This window comes from Eubalaena glacialis, chromosome 15 (assembly GCF_028564815.1).
Source record: "Eubalaena glacialis isolate mEubGla1 chromosome 15, mEubGla1.1.hap2.+ XY, whole genome shotgun sequence".
NCBI classification, from domain to species: domain Eukaryota; kingdom Metazoa; phylum Chordata; class Mammalia; order Artiodactyla; family Balaenidae; genus Eubalaena; species Eubalaena glacialis.
Window position 1 is genome coordinate 67205901 of NC_083730.1, and position 13378 is coordinate 67219278.

The 13378-nt window shown below is 42.3% G+C and overlaps 1 protein-coding gene and 1 non-coding gene across 2 annotated transcripts in view; one reads left to right on the plus strand and one right to left on the minus strand.

Annotated features, from left to right (window-relative positions):
• The window catches only part of UBE2L3 (ubiquitin conjugating enzyme E2 L3), a 44292-nt gene that overhangs the window by 17348 nt on the left and 13566 nt on the right, over nucleotides 1–13378 (plus strand). The window lies entirely within an intron of this gene.
• On the minus strand, nucleotides 10529–10601 carry TRNAW-CCA (transfer RNA tryptophan (anticodon CCA)). Its single transcript has one exon. It is a non-coding gene; the product is annotated as a tRNA-Trp (tRNA).

Genomic DNA, 13378 nt, shown 5'->3' on the forward strand with positions numbered 1-13378 from the left:
GTCTATTATCTAATAAGGTTTTAGTATGTTTGTCGAATTGCAGGAATTCTGTGTATTAATCCTTTGTGTCTGGGACAAATAATTTTTAGCTTAGTGTTTTCTTTTAAATTTTGTTTATTCAAAATTCCTAATTTTAAAGTTTCTCTTTTAAAAAATTTAAAAATTTTGCTTCATCAAATTTTTTATTGTGGTAAAATATATATGACATAAAATTTGCCATTATAGTACTTTTTAAAGTTTTTTTTTTTTTAATTTTATTTCTTTATTTATTTTTGGCTGTGTTGGGTCTTCGTTTCTGTGCGAGGGCTTTCTCCAGTTGCGGCGAGCGGGGGCCACTCTTCATCGCGGTGCGCGGGCCTCTCACTGTCGCGGCCTCTCTTGTTGCGGAGCACAGGCTCCAGACGCGCAGGCTCAGTAGTTGTGGCTCACGGGCCTAGTTGCTCCGTGGCATGTGGGATCTTCCCAGACCAGGGCTCGAACCCGTGTCCCCTGCTTTGGCAGGCAGATTCTCAACCACTGCGCCACCAGGGAAGCCCTATAGTACTTTTTTTTTTTTTTTTTTTTAAATTTTTGCTATTTTATTTTATTTTATTTTATTTATTTATTTATGGCTGTGTTGGGTCTTCGTTTCTGTGCGAGGGCTTTCTCTAATTGTGGCAAGTGGGGGCCACTCTTCATCGCGGTGCGCGGGCCTCTCACTATCGCGGCCTCTCTTGTTGCCGAGCACAGGCTCCAGATGCGCAGGCTCAGTAATTGTGGCTCACGGGCCTAGTTGCTCCGCGGCATGTGGGATCTTCCCAGACCAGGGCTCGAACCCGTGTCCCCTGCATTGGCAGGCAGATTCTCAACCACTGCGCCACCAGGGAAGCCCTATAGTACTTTTTAAGTGTACAATTCAGTGACATTAATTACAGTCAAAATGTTTTGCAGCCATCATCAATCACTGTATTTCCAAAACTTATCACTCAAACAGAAATTCTGTAGCCATGAAGTAATAACTCTCCGCTCTCCTGTCCCCCAACCCCTAGTACTCCCTAATCTACTCTCTATGTCAGTGAATTTGCTTATTGTAGATATTTCACATAAATGAATCATATAAAATTTGTCCTTTTTTATCTGGCTTATTTCACTCAGCATAATTTTTTCAAGGTTCATGTACATCATACCATGTATCAGAACATCATTTTTATGGATGAATAATTTTCTTTTGTATGTCTACACCACCTTTTTTTTTTTTTTTGGCCTCACCTTGCAGCATGCAGGACCTTAGTTTCCTGATCAGGGATCGAACCCGTGCACCCTGCAGTGGGAGTGTGGAGTCTTAACCCCTGGACCGCAAGGGATGTCCCAGTGTACACCACCTTTTGTTTATCCATCTGTTGATGGGCGCTAGGGTCGTTTGCACCTTTGGCTGTTGTGGGTGATGCTGCTGTGAACGTTGGTATGCAGGTATCTGCCTGAGTCCCCATCTTCAGTTTTTCGGGGTATATATGTAGAAGTGGAATTTGTGGATCACATGGTAACTCTGTGTTTAACTCTTTGAGGAACTGCCAGACTGATTTCCACAGTGGCTGCACCATCTTACATTCCCACCAGCAGTGCACAAGGATTCCAGTTTTTCCACATCCTCACCAACAATTATTTTCCTTTTTTTTTTTTAAGTTATAACCATTCTAGTAGATGTGAATTGGTATCTCATGGTGGTTTTGATTTGCATTTTCCTCATGATTAAGGATGTTGAGCATTGTTTCATGTTTTTATTGGCCATTTGTATATCTTTGGGGGAATGTCTAAAGTTCTTTAACCCCCCCTTTTTAAAAAAATTTTATTTATATATTTATTTATTTATTTTTGGCTGCATTGGGTCTTCATTGCTGCTCGCGAGCTTTCTCTGGTTATGGAGAGCGGGGGCTACTCTTCATTGCAGTGCACGGGCTTCTCATTGTGGTGGCTTCTCTTTGTTGTGGAGCATAGGCTCTAGGCGCGTGGGCTTCAGTAGTTGTGGCACACAGCCTCAGTAGTTGTGGCTCGCAGGCTCTAGAGCACAGGCTCAGTAGTTGTGGCGCACGGGCTTAGTTGCTCTGCGGCATGTGGGATCTTCCTGGAGGGCTCGAACCTGTGTACCCTGCATTGGCAGGTGGATTCTTAACCACTGCACCACCAGAGAAATCCTTTAAAGACTTTTTTTTTAAGAGCAGTGTTAGGTTTGCAGCAAAATTAAGAGGAAGGACAGATATTTCAGGTATACGCCTCCCCCCCTCCCCCACATAGTCTCCCCCATTATCAACATCCCCCACCAGAGCCGGGCATTTGTTATAACTGATGAACCTATGTTGCCACACCATAATCACCTAATGTTGGCACACCATAATCACCTAAAGGGCACAGTTTACATCGGAGTCACTCTTGGTGTTGTACATTCTGTGAGTTTGAACAATGTATAATGACACATATCCACCATTAGAGTATCATATAGAGTAGTTTCACTGCCTCAGATCCTACGTGCTCTGTTTGTTCAATCCTTCCCCCCTCCTGGCAAGTACTGATTTTTTTTTTTAACTGTATTCATAGTTTGGACATTCAAGACTGTCGTATGGTTGGAATCATACAGCAGCTTTTCAGACTGGCTTCTTTCGTTTAGTAATGTGCAATTAAGATTTCGTCGTGTTTTGATAGCTCATTTCTTTTTAGCACCAAATAATATTCTGTTGTCTGAATGTACACAGTTTGTTTATCCATTCACCTCCTGAAGGACATTTTGATTGCTTCCAAATTTTGGCAGTTCTGAATAAAGCTGCTATACACATTCTGAGTTGGGTTGTTTGTCTCTTTGTCTTTGAGTTAAAGGAGTTCGTTATATATTCTACATATTAAACCCTTACTAGATATATAATTTGCAGATATTTTCTCCCATTCAGTTGGTTGTCTTTTTACTCTCTTGACTGTGTCCTTTGATGCATGAAGTTTTTAATATTCATGAAGTCCATTTTATCTATTTTTTCTACTGTTGCCTGTGCTTTCAGTGCCATATTTGAGAAACCGTTGCCAAATCCACGGTCATGCAGGTTTTGCCCTGTTTTCTTCTGAGAATTTTTATAGTCTTAACTCTTGAACTTAGCTCTGTTCCATTTTGAGTTTTTTAAAATGGTATAGGGTAAGGGTCCAACTTCATTCTATTGCATGTGGATGTACAATTTTCCCAGGACCACTTGTCGAAAAGACTGCTTTTTCCCATTGAATGATTCTGGCATCCTTGTCAAAAATTAATAGAGCTAGATAACTAATAAGGATCTACAGTGTAGCACAGGGAACTCTACTCAGTACTCTGTAATGGCCCGTATGGGGAAGGAATCTAAAAAAGAGTGGATATACATATAACTGATTCACTTTGCTGTACAGCAGAAACTAACACAACATTGTTAATCAACTATACTCCAATAAAAATTTAAAAAAATAATAGAACATATATGTGAGGGTTTAATTCTGGACTCTCAATTCTGTTCCTTTTTATATTTATTTATTTACTTATTTGGTTGCACTGGGTCTTAGTTGCGGCAGGTGGGCTCCTTAGTTGCAGCTCGCAGGCTCCTTAGTTGCAGCACGTGGGCTCCTTTAGTTGAGGCAAGTGGGCTCCTTAGTTGCGGCTCCAGGGCTCCTTAGTTGTGGCTCATGGGCTCTTTAGTTGCGGCATGCATGTGGTATCTAGTTCCCTGACCAGGGGTCAAACCCGGGCCCCCTGCATTGGGAACATGGAGTCTTATCCACTGCGCCACCAGGGATGTCCTTCAGTTCTGTTGTGTTGGTCTGAATGTCTGTCCTTATGCCAGTACCACACTGTTTTGATTACTGTAGCTTTGTAGTAAGTTTTTGAAATCAGGAAATGTGAGTTCTCCAACTGTGATCTTTTTCAAGATTGTTTTGACTATTCAGGGCCCCTGTGTAACTGAGCAGGACCCTATGGGGCCTTCCCGGAACAGACCCCTCCCCCATATCCTCTGCTTTAGCTCCTCCCTGAAGTACCTAGATAAAAGTATCTGATGTACATTTCTTGAGTTGTTTTACAGTTGCTAAAACCACCACCAAATGGAAGAAATTAACTACTTGATGACCATGAGTAGGTAGCTCCCAGACCTACTGGCGCCTAAGGATTGATAATGTTAACCCCTGTGACACTACCCTGTTACCTCACCATCAACCAATCAGAATTGTGCACAAGCTGATTACATACCCTGGGACTTCCCTCCCTCACCTGGCCTTTAAAAATGCTTTCCTGAAACCCATTGGGGAGTTCGGGTGTTTTGAGCACTAGCTGCCCTGGACTCCTTGCTTGGCATCCTGCACTTTCCTTCACCACAACTCATTGTCAGTAGATTGGTTTTACTGAGCGTGGGCAAACACACCTAAGTTTGGTTCAGTAACACCTTGAGATCCCATATGAATTTTAGGATGGGTTTTTCCATTTGAAAAAAAAATTATTGAGGTTTTGCTAGAGATTATATTGAATCTTTAGATCACTCTGTGTAGTATTGTCATCTTTATAATAGTAAGACTTGCAGTCCAGGAACCCAAGATGTCTTTCCATTTATTTAGGTTTTCTTTAACTTCTTTCAGCAGTGTTTTGTAATTTTTGGTGTACAAGTTTTACACCTCTCTATTTTTCAGCTCAGGATGAAAAAACAAAACCAAAACAAAATCATAGCCTGGGTCACTTGAAACAACAGAATTCAATTTTCTCACAGTTCTGGAGGCCAGAAGTCCCAGATCAAAGTCTGGCAGTAATCAGTAATCAAAAACCTCCCAACAAAGTAAAGTTCTGAATTGGATGACTTTTCTTGGTGAACTCTACCAAACATTTAAAAAATTCGGTTGGTTTCTGATGAGGACTCCTCCATAGCCTTCTTGTTGTGTCCTCATGTGGCCTTTTCTCATTGCACGGGGAGAGAGAGCAAGGGTGCTCTCTTTTTTTTTTTGGCCGCGCCACGCAGCCTGCAGGATCTTAGTTCCCCGACCAGGGATTGAACCTGTGCCCTCAGCAGTGAAAGCATGGAGTCTTAACCACTGGACCACCAGGGGAGTCCTGGGAGCTCTCTTCTTTTTAGGATACTAATGCTGTCAGATCAGGACTCTACCCTGTGACATCATTTAACCTTAATTACTTCCTTACTCTGTAGCCACACTGGGGTTAGGGCTTCAATATAAGAATTCGGAGGGGACATAGACATTCAGTCTGTAACAGCCACCTCGGTTAAATTTATTCCTAGATATTTTACTCTTTTCAGTGTTACTGTAAGTGGAATTGTTTCCTTAATTTCCTTTTCGGATTCATTTTTGTTCACTGTTAGTGTACAGAAATGCAACTGATATTGGCGTGTTGATTTTGTATCCAGGAACGTTGCTAAATTCATTTTTTTTAACAGTTTGTGTATGAGTAATCTTTAGTTTTCTGCATATGAGTTCAGTTCATCTCTGAATAGAGGTAGTTTTGTTTCTCCCTTTCCAATCTGGATGCCTTTTATTTCTTTTTCTTGCCTGATTGCCCTGGCTAGAACTACCAAATATTGTATTGAATACAAGTGGCAAAAGTGGGCATCCTTGGGACTTCCCTGGTGGTCCAGTGGTAAAGAATCTGCCTTCCAATGCAGGGGACGCGGGTTCGATCCGTGGTCGGGGAACTAAGATCCCACATGCCGTGGGGCAGCTAAGCCCGCGTGCCACAACTACTGAGCCCACGCACCTCGACTAGAGAGCCTGCGTGCTGCAAACTACAGAGCCCACGTGCCGCAACAAAAGATCCCGCGTGCCACAACTAAGACCTGACGCAGCCAAAAAAAAAAAGTGGGCATCCTTGGGAATACCCTGGCAGTCCAGTGATTAGGACTCGGGGCTTTCACTGCCGGGGCCCAAGTTTGATCCTTGGTTGGGGAACTAAGATCCCGCAAGCTGTACAGTGCAGCCAAAAAATAAAAATAAAAAATGTCGGCATCCTTGTCTTGTTACTAATTTTAGGAGAAAAGCTTTCAGACTTTCACCATTCAGTGTGACGTTGGCTGTAGGTTTTTCATGTTGGCTGTAGTCTTTTTTCATGTTGAAATTTCTTTCTGTTCCTAGTTTATTGAGTGTTTTCATCACAAAAGTGTCTTAGATTTTGTCAAATGCTTTTCTGCATCAATTGAGATCTTTTTTCCTTCTTCATTCTATTAACATGGTGTGTTGATTGATTTTTGTATGTTGAACTATCCTTGCATACCTGGGATAAATCCTACTTGGTCATGGTGTATGATCCTTTTAATATGCTGCTGAATTTCAGTTTGCTAGTATTTTGTTGAGGATTTTTGCATCAAAATTCATATACTTTTCTAATAGTGTCTTTGACTCTGATATCAGGGTTATGCTAGACTTGTAGAATGAGTTAGAAAGTGTTCCCACCTCTTCAGTTTTTTGGAAGAGTTCAGGAATGATTGGTGTTAATTTTTTTAATGTTTGGTAGAATTCACCAAGAAAAGCCATCCAATTCAGAACTTTACTTTGTTGAGAGGTTTTTGATTACTGGATTACTGATTCAGTTTCTTTACTACTTATAGGTCTATTTAGATTTTTTCTCAATTCAGTTTTGGTAGATTGTGTGTTTCTATGAATTTGTCCATTTCATCTAGGTTATCCAATTTTTTGGTGTACAACTGTTCATAGTATTCTCTTGTAATCCCTTTTTATTTCTATAATAAATGTAATGTTCCCACTTTCATTTCTGATTTTAGTAATATGGATTTCCTCTCTTTTTTCCTTAGTCTAGCTAAAAGTTTGTCACTTTTGTTGATCTCTTCAAAGAACCAACTTGTTTTCATTGATTTTTTTTTTCTCTATTTTTTTCGTGCACTGTTTATCTCCTCTGTAATTGTTACTACTTACTTTTTTCTTCTGGTTTTGGGTTCAGTTTGTTCTCTTCTCATTTTTTAAGGTATTCAGTTAGATTATTGATTTGAGATCCTTCTTTTTTGTTGTAGGCATTTACAGCTGTAAATTTTCCTCTGGGCACTACTTTTGCTGCATCCTTAAGTTTTGATGTCTTGTGTTTATCATCTCAAGGTATTTTCTAATTTCCCATGTGATTTCCTTTTTGACCAATTGGTTGTTTAAGAGTGTTTAATTTCCTCATACTTGTGAGTTTTCCAGCTTTCCTTCCATTATTGATTTCTAGTTGTATTCCATAGTGGTCAGAAAGATATTTGTTGATCTTCTGTCTTGTTCTGGTATTGAAAGTGGGGTATTGAAATCTCCAACTATTATTTTATAACATATTTCTCCCTTCAGTGCCATCAATTTTTGCTTCATGTGTTTTGGTTCATAATTTGTTAGTTGCATATAGATGTATAATTGTCATATCTTCTTGATGGATTGAACCTTTTACCAATATATAATGTCCTTTGTGTCTTGTACTTTTTCCATCATTTACTTCTAACCTCTTTGTGTCTTTGTATGTAAAGTGAATCTCTTATAGGCAGCATATGGGTGGATTGTGTTTTCTTATCCATTCTGGCAATTTCCGTCTTTTAAGTGGAGAGTTTATTCCATTCACATTTCAAGTAATTACTGATAAGAAAGTATTTGCTTCTGTTATCTATTTGTTTTCTGGATGTCATGTGTGCATTTTGTTCCTAAATTCTTCCATTATTGCCTTTTTTGGGTATTTAGTTGATTTTTTTGTAGCGTATTATTTTGATTCCATTCTTCTTTTCTTTTCTGTATGCCTGTTAGTTATTTTCTTAGAGGTTACCTTGGGGATTACAATTAACATCTTAATCTTTTAACAACCTGCTTTGAATAATACCAACTTAATTTCAGTAGTTACAAACACTCTGGTCCTATATATTTCCATTCCCCAGCCCCTCTTACATTGTTACTGTCGCAAAGAGAAGTTACAAACCCAAAGTATAATAACTAATAATGTTGGGTTTTATATTATCTTGTATAGTTTCTTAACCATTTTTTAAAATTTATTTTTATGATTTCAAGTTACTGTCTAGTATCTTTTTGTTTAGCCTGAAGACTCCCTTTTGTATTTCCTTTACAGAACATCTACTAGTGATGAATTCATTCCCTCTTTCTCTTTTAGATTTTTTTTATCTGGGAATATCTTAATTATGCCTTCTTTTTTTTTTTTTTTTTTAATTTTTTTCTGGCCATGCCACACAGCATGTGGGATCTTAGTTCCTTGACCAGGGCTCGAACCCGCTCCCCCTGCAGTGGGAGTGTGGAGTCTTAACCACTGTACCACCAGGGAAGTCCCTCACCTTCTTCTCCTTCTTCTTCTTTTTTAAAAAAATTATTTATTTATTTATTTATTTTTGGCTGCATTGGGTCTTCGTTGCTCCACGCAGGCTTTCTCTAGTTGCATTGAGTAGGGGCTACTCCTCGTTGTGGTGCTAGGGCTCCTCATTGCGGTGGCTTCTCTTGTTGTGGAGCAGGGCTCTAGGTGCACAGGCTTTAGTAGTTGTGGCACACGGGCTCAGTAGTTGTGGCTCACGGGCTCTAGAGCGCAGGCTCAGTAGTTGTGGCATACAGGCTTAGTTGCTCCAAGGCATGTGGGATCTTCCCGGACCAGGGCTCAAACATGTGTCCCCTGCATTGACAGGCGGATTCTTAACCAGTGCACTGCCAGGGAAGTCCCTCGCCTTCATTTTTGAGAGATAGTTTTTGCTGACAGTCTTTTCCTTTTAGCACCTTGAATGTGTCCTCCCACTGCCTTCTGGCCTCCATGGTTTCTGGTTAGAAATCAGTTGTTTGCTGCTTTCAAGTTACTTCTCTTGCTGCTTTCAAGATTATCTCTTTGTCCTTTGATGATTTGACTATATATCTTGGTATGATTTCTCTGAGTTGATCCTGCTTGCAGTTCATTGAGCTTCTTGGATGTGTAGATTCATATCTTTTATGGAATTTTGAATGTTTGGGGTCATTATTTTTTTAAATATTCTTTCTGCCCCTTTTCTCCTTCTTATCCGTTTGTGGGCCCCCATAATATGTGTGTTGGTGTGCTAGGTGATGTCCCATATGTCCCTACGCTCTGTTCACTTTTCTTCATTCTTCTGCTCCTTAGACGGGATAATTTCAATTATCCTAACTTCAAGTTTGCTGAGTCCTTCTTTTGCTTGCTCAAGTCTACTACTGAATTGCCCTAGTGAGTTTTTCATTTCAGTAATTGTACTATTCTCCAGAATTTTTGTTGAGTCCCTTTTTATAATTTCTGTGTCTTTATTGGTGTTCTCATTTTGTTTAGACATTATTTTCCTGGCTTTGTTCAGTTTTTTTTGTTTTTTTTTTTTTTTGGCTGTGTCGGGTCTTAGTTGTGGCGTGCTGGCTCTTCGTTGTGGTGAGCGGGCTTCTCTCTAGTTGTGGTGTGTGGGTTTTCTCTTCTGTAGTTGTAGTGCGTGGGCTCTGTAGTTTGCAGCACTCGGGCTCTCTAGTTGAGGCTTGCGGGCTCAGGAGTTGTGTGCGGGCTTAGTTGCCCTACAGCATGTGGGATCTTAGTTCCCCGACCAGGGATCGAACCCACATCCCCTGCATTGGAAGGCAGATTCTTTACCACTGGACCACCAGGGAAGTCCCTGGTTTTGTTTAGTTTTTTGCCCATGATTTTTTTTACCTCTTTGAGCATTTTTTTTGGGGGGGGTTTTGGGGGTTTTTTGGCCACACAGCTTGCAGGATCTTAGTTCCCCAACCAGGGATCAAATCCGGGCCCATGGCAGTGAAAGCGCCGAGTCCCAATCACTGGACTGCCAGGGAATTCCCTCTTTGAGCATTTTTAAGACAGTTGATTTTAATTCTTTGTCTGGTAAGTCTAATGTCTGGGCTTACTCAGAGATAGTTTTTGTCAGGTTTTTTTTTCCTTTAAATAGGCCATACTTTTCTGTTTCTTTGTATGCTTTGTGATTTTGTTGTTGTTGTTGAAAATTGGACATTTGAATATTATAATGCGGAAATCAGATTCTCCCCCTCCCTGCAGGGTTTGCTGTTCTTGAGTGTTGAAGGCTTCGCTTTTGTTCCACCAGTGTTTTGACTGAAATTTCCTTGAATGCCAGGAGCTTAAAAAAAGTCTCTCAGTCTTTGCAGATTGGCTCTGTGCTAGGGTACTTCTTGAACATGTAGCCAGGCCAGTTACATTTCTGCCTTCTTCACTTCCTGCTTTCCTTGAGCCTATGGTTAGGGGGTGGTGAAAGCTTCAGATCTTCTCAGTTCTTTTCTTAGCGTGTATCCTGTCCTAGGCATATGTGTGACTTTTTCAGCTCCCCAGTGTACCTGGGTACTTATGAATGCCCTGGTATCCCTGGGTTTCTCTGTGGCTTTTCCTCCTTGGCTTTATGCAATCTGTTGTGTCTCACCTGCCATCCTTTGCTATAGGCAGCTGTGAGTTTTTCATGGCTTTACAGTCTTTTATTTATTTATTTATTTATTTGGCTGCTCCGGGTCTTAGTTGTAGCACGTGGGATCTTTGTTGCGGCATACAGGATCTTTAGTTGCAGCATGCAGGATCTAGTTCCCTGACCAGGGATCGAACCTGGGCCCTCTGCATTTGGAGTGCTGAGTCTTAACCACTGGACCATCAGGGAAGTCCCCTACAGTCTTCTTGAGCAGTTCCTGTGCTTTTCTGTGGGTTCTGAGCAAGGCAAAACAGATGAGCACCTGTGTCAGCCCTCCGGGTAGCCCTGGACCGGTTAGAACAGACAGTAATTTGTGAATAAGGTCTGCTCTGCTTCTCTGGAATGGAGGGCTTGGGTCCCACATGGTGGTCAGAGGTGGCCATCATTCACCCATCTTCAAGATGCCTGTCGCCCAGCCAGGGAGGGGCCAGGCTAAGGGCAAGTAAAGTCGACACAAAGCTTTCCTACTGTGTTTTAGTTGCCTTTTTCTTGATTCTGCATTCACAGCCAAAGGTTGCTGTAAACCTTTGACTGTTTTCCAGAGTTCTGACAAAGTTGATTCTGACAGTTTCTGCAGTATTTTTTTTGTTTGTTTCTATGGAGGGATGGGAGTTTGGAGCTGCCTGCTTTGCCATTTTGCTGATGTCACACCCTAAATTTTTCTCTTTTAATCAGGAATGAGTGGATTTCATTAAAGGCCATATTACTGTCAATTAGGTTTTGTGGTGTGGGTTTTCAAAGTGGCCTGTTAATTAAGCCCCTCATTGCTTTCTGGATTAATTCCCCCTTCATTACAATGGACTGTTTTTAAATGTTCCAGTGTATTAAATTTCCTAGTCTTTAGTGTGTTTGCATCTGTGGTCATATGTGAGATTGGATTGTGTTTTCTGTGTTTAGTGGATTTTGATAGATGGTTATACTGACTTCATGTATCAAGAAGTAGAAATTTCATTCTTTTTTCTGTGTTCTGATTTGCTAATTTTTGCTTTTATGGTAATTTCTGCTTTTATGTTATGTCTTTTGTTTTCCTTGGTATTTGTTTGCTCTTTGCTCTTTTTTTTAAATTTATTTTTAATTTATTTATTTTAATTTATTTGTTTTTGGCTGCATTGGGTCTTCGTTGCTGCGCGTGGGCTTTCTCTAGTTGCGGTGAGCGGGGGGGTTACTCTTTGTTGCAGTATGCAGGCTTCTTATTGCGGTGGCTTCTCGTTGAGGAGCACGGGCTCTAGGCGCGCAGGTTCAGTAGTTGTGGTGCGTGGGCTCAGTAGTTGTGGCTCGCGGTCTCTAGAGCACAGGCTCAGTAGTTGTGGCACATGGGCTTAGTTGCTCTGTGGCAGGTGTGATCTTACTGGATCTGGGCTCGAACCCATGTCCCCTGCATTGGCAGGCAGATTCTTAACCACTGCACCACCAGGGAAGTCCCTCTTTGTTCTTTTCTAACTTGATGATTTGAGTGCTTAGTTCTTTGCGGGGGGGGTGTTCATCCCCAGTTGAGAGTTCCTTTCTTGCCTGGGCTGCTCCCTACCCATGTCATTGTCACCCTGGACTTACAGGGGTGCTGCTGCTGGTTTTACCTTTTATTGAGAAGGTAAGACATGCACACGTGACAACGTTTCAACAACAACAGTGTCTTTCTTCTGTCTGTGTCTCTGTCCCTCATTTGTAAAAGGAGCTGGTAAATGCCTGCCTCTCGTCAGTGTGTAGTCAGACTGCCCTGGATTTCTTTGCCTTTGGGCTTCAGAAGCACAGACTTGGGAGTCAGCTTTGTACTCCTGAGGCCTTGCATCTCCAAAGCTGTGTCAATAATTGTTTTTAAAATGAAATTGAGTTTCGTGGAGAGGCCTCGTACCGCCCTGGTGGTCACTCCACCAGCCTGTTGGGAGAGGACGCAGTCTCTCTGCCATCACAGTCTCTGGCCTCTGCACTAGCCCCGAGGCTCACGCACCAGGTTCTGCTGAGCAGAGTGTTTTTGGGAATGAGCCTCAGGTACACCGATCACATCCCATTGCAGAAGCTGCAACTGCCTTTGCCTCCATGCAGGCCATTCCGTCTCACAGCTTCTTTGAGCTGTGCCCTGGCATGCCCTGTGCCCTCGCATGCCCTGGCTCCCCCACCTGGGCTCGGGCCTCAGCCTCTTTCAAGGAGCTTTTGCTCCCCTGTCCTGGGGCTGGGCTGCTCAAAGCCGACAGTTGTTGAGGTAAATACCTGCTTGTTAACTTTCAGAGAGAGAGCCCTCCTCTTCTGCTCGTGAAGCCGTGTGTGCCCTTTCCAACTGGCTCATCCTCCTGCACCTGCGTCTTCCTGACGCTCTCCATTCCGTGGTCTCAGTGAATCACTCCCTCCTCTCTGTTCCCTCCACTCACCATTCATAGTAGTGAGGTCGCTTTTGACTGCAAGTAAGGAAACCCCCCACTTAGCGTGGCTTTGAAAAGGGAAAGTTGCTGCCCCTGACAGAGTCCTGTGTCAGGGGCTCTGGGCTGGCCATCCAGCGGCTCGGCGAGGGGAGAGCACAGACTTGCCTGGGCTTCACGGTTTTCCGGAAGGAAGAGACCGTCTCTTCTTTTCTCTCTCTCTCCTTGAACTTTTTATTTTGAGATAATTGTAGATTTTCATGCAATTGTAGGAAATAACACAGAGATTCCCCAGTAGCCTTCACCTGTTGTGCAACTGTAGTGCAGTGCTATAACCAGGAAGTGGACCCTGATCAGTCCGCCAACCCCATTCAGACTTCTCCAGCGGTGACACGTGTGTGTGTGTAGTTTGGTGTGACCAAAAACAAAGACGCCCATCCCCGGGGCCCGCCACAGACCCCTCACTCCTCATTATCCAGAACCAGGACACGTGGCCACCCCTGGTCTGTCACTGGCCGAGGTGTGGGCAGTACCATGATGGACTGTGCTGTCCGAAAGGAGTATACTGCAAGCCACAGCCATGCTTCTAAATTTTCCAGAACTCCCATTAAAGAT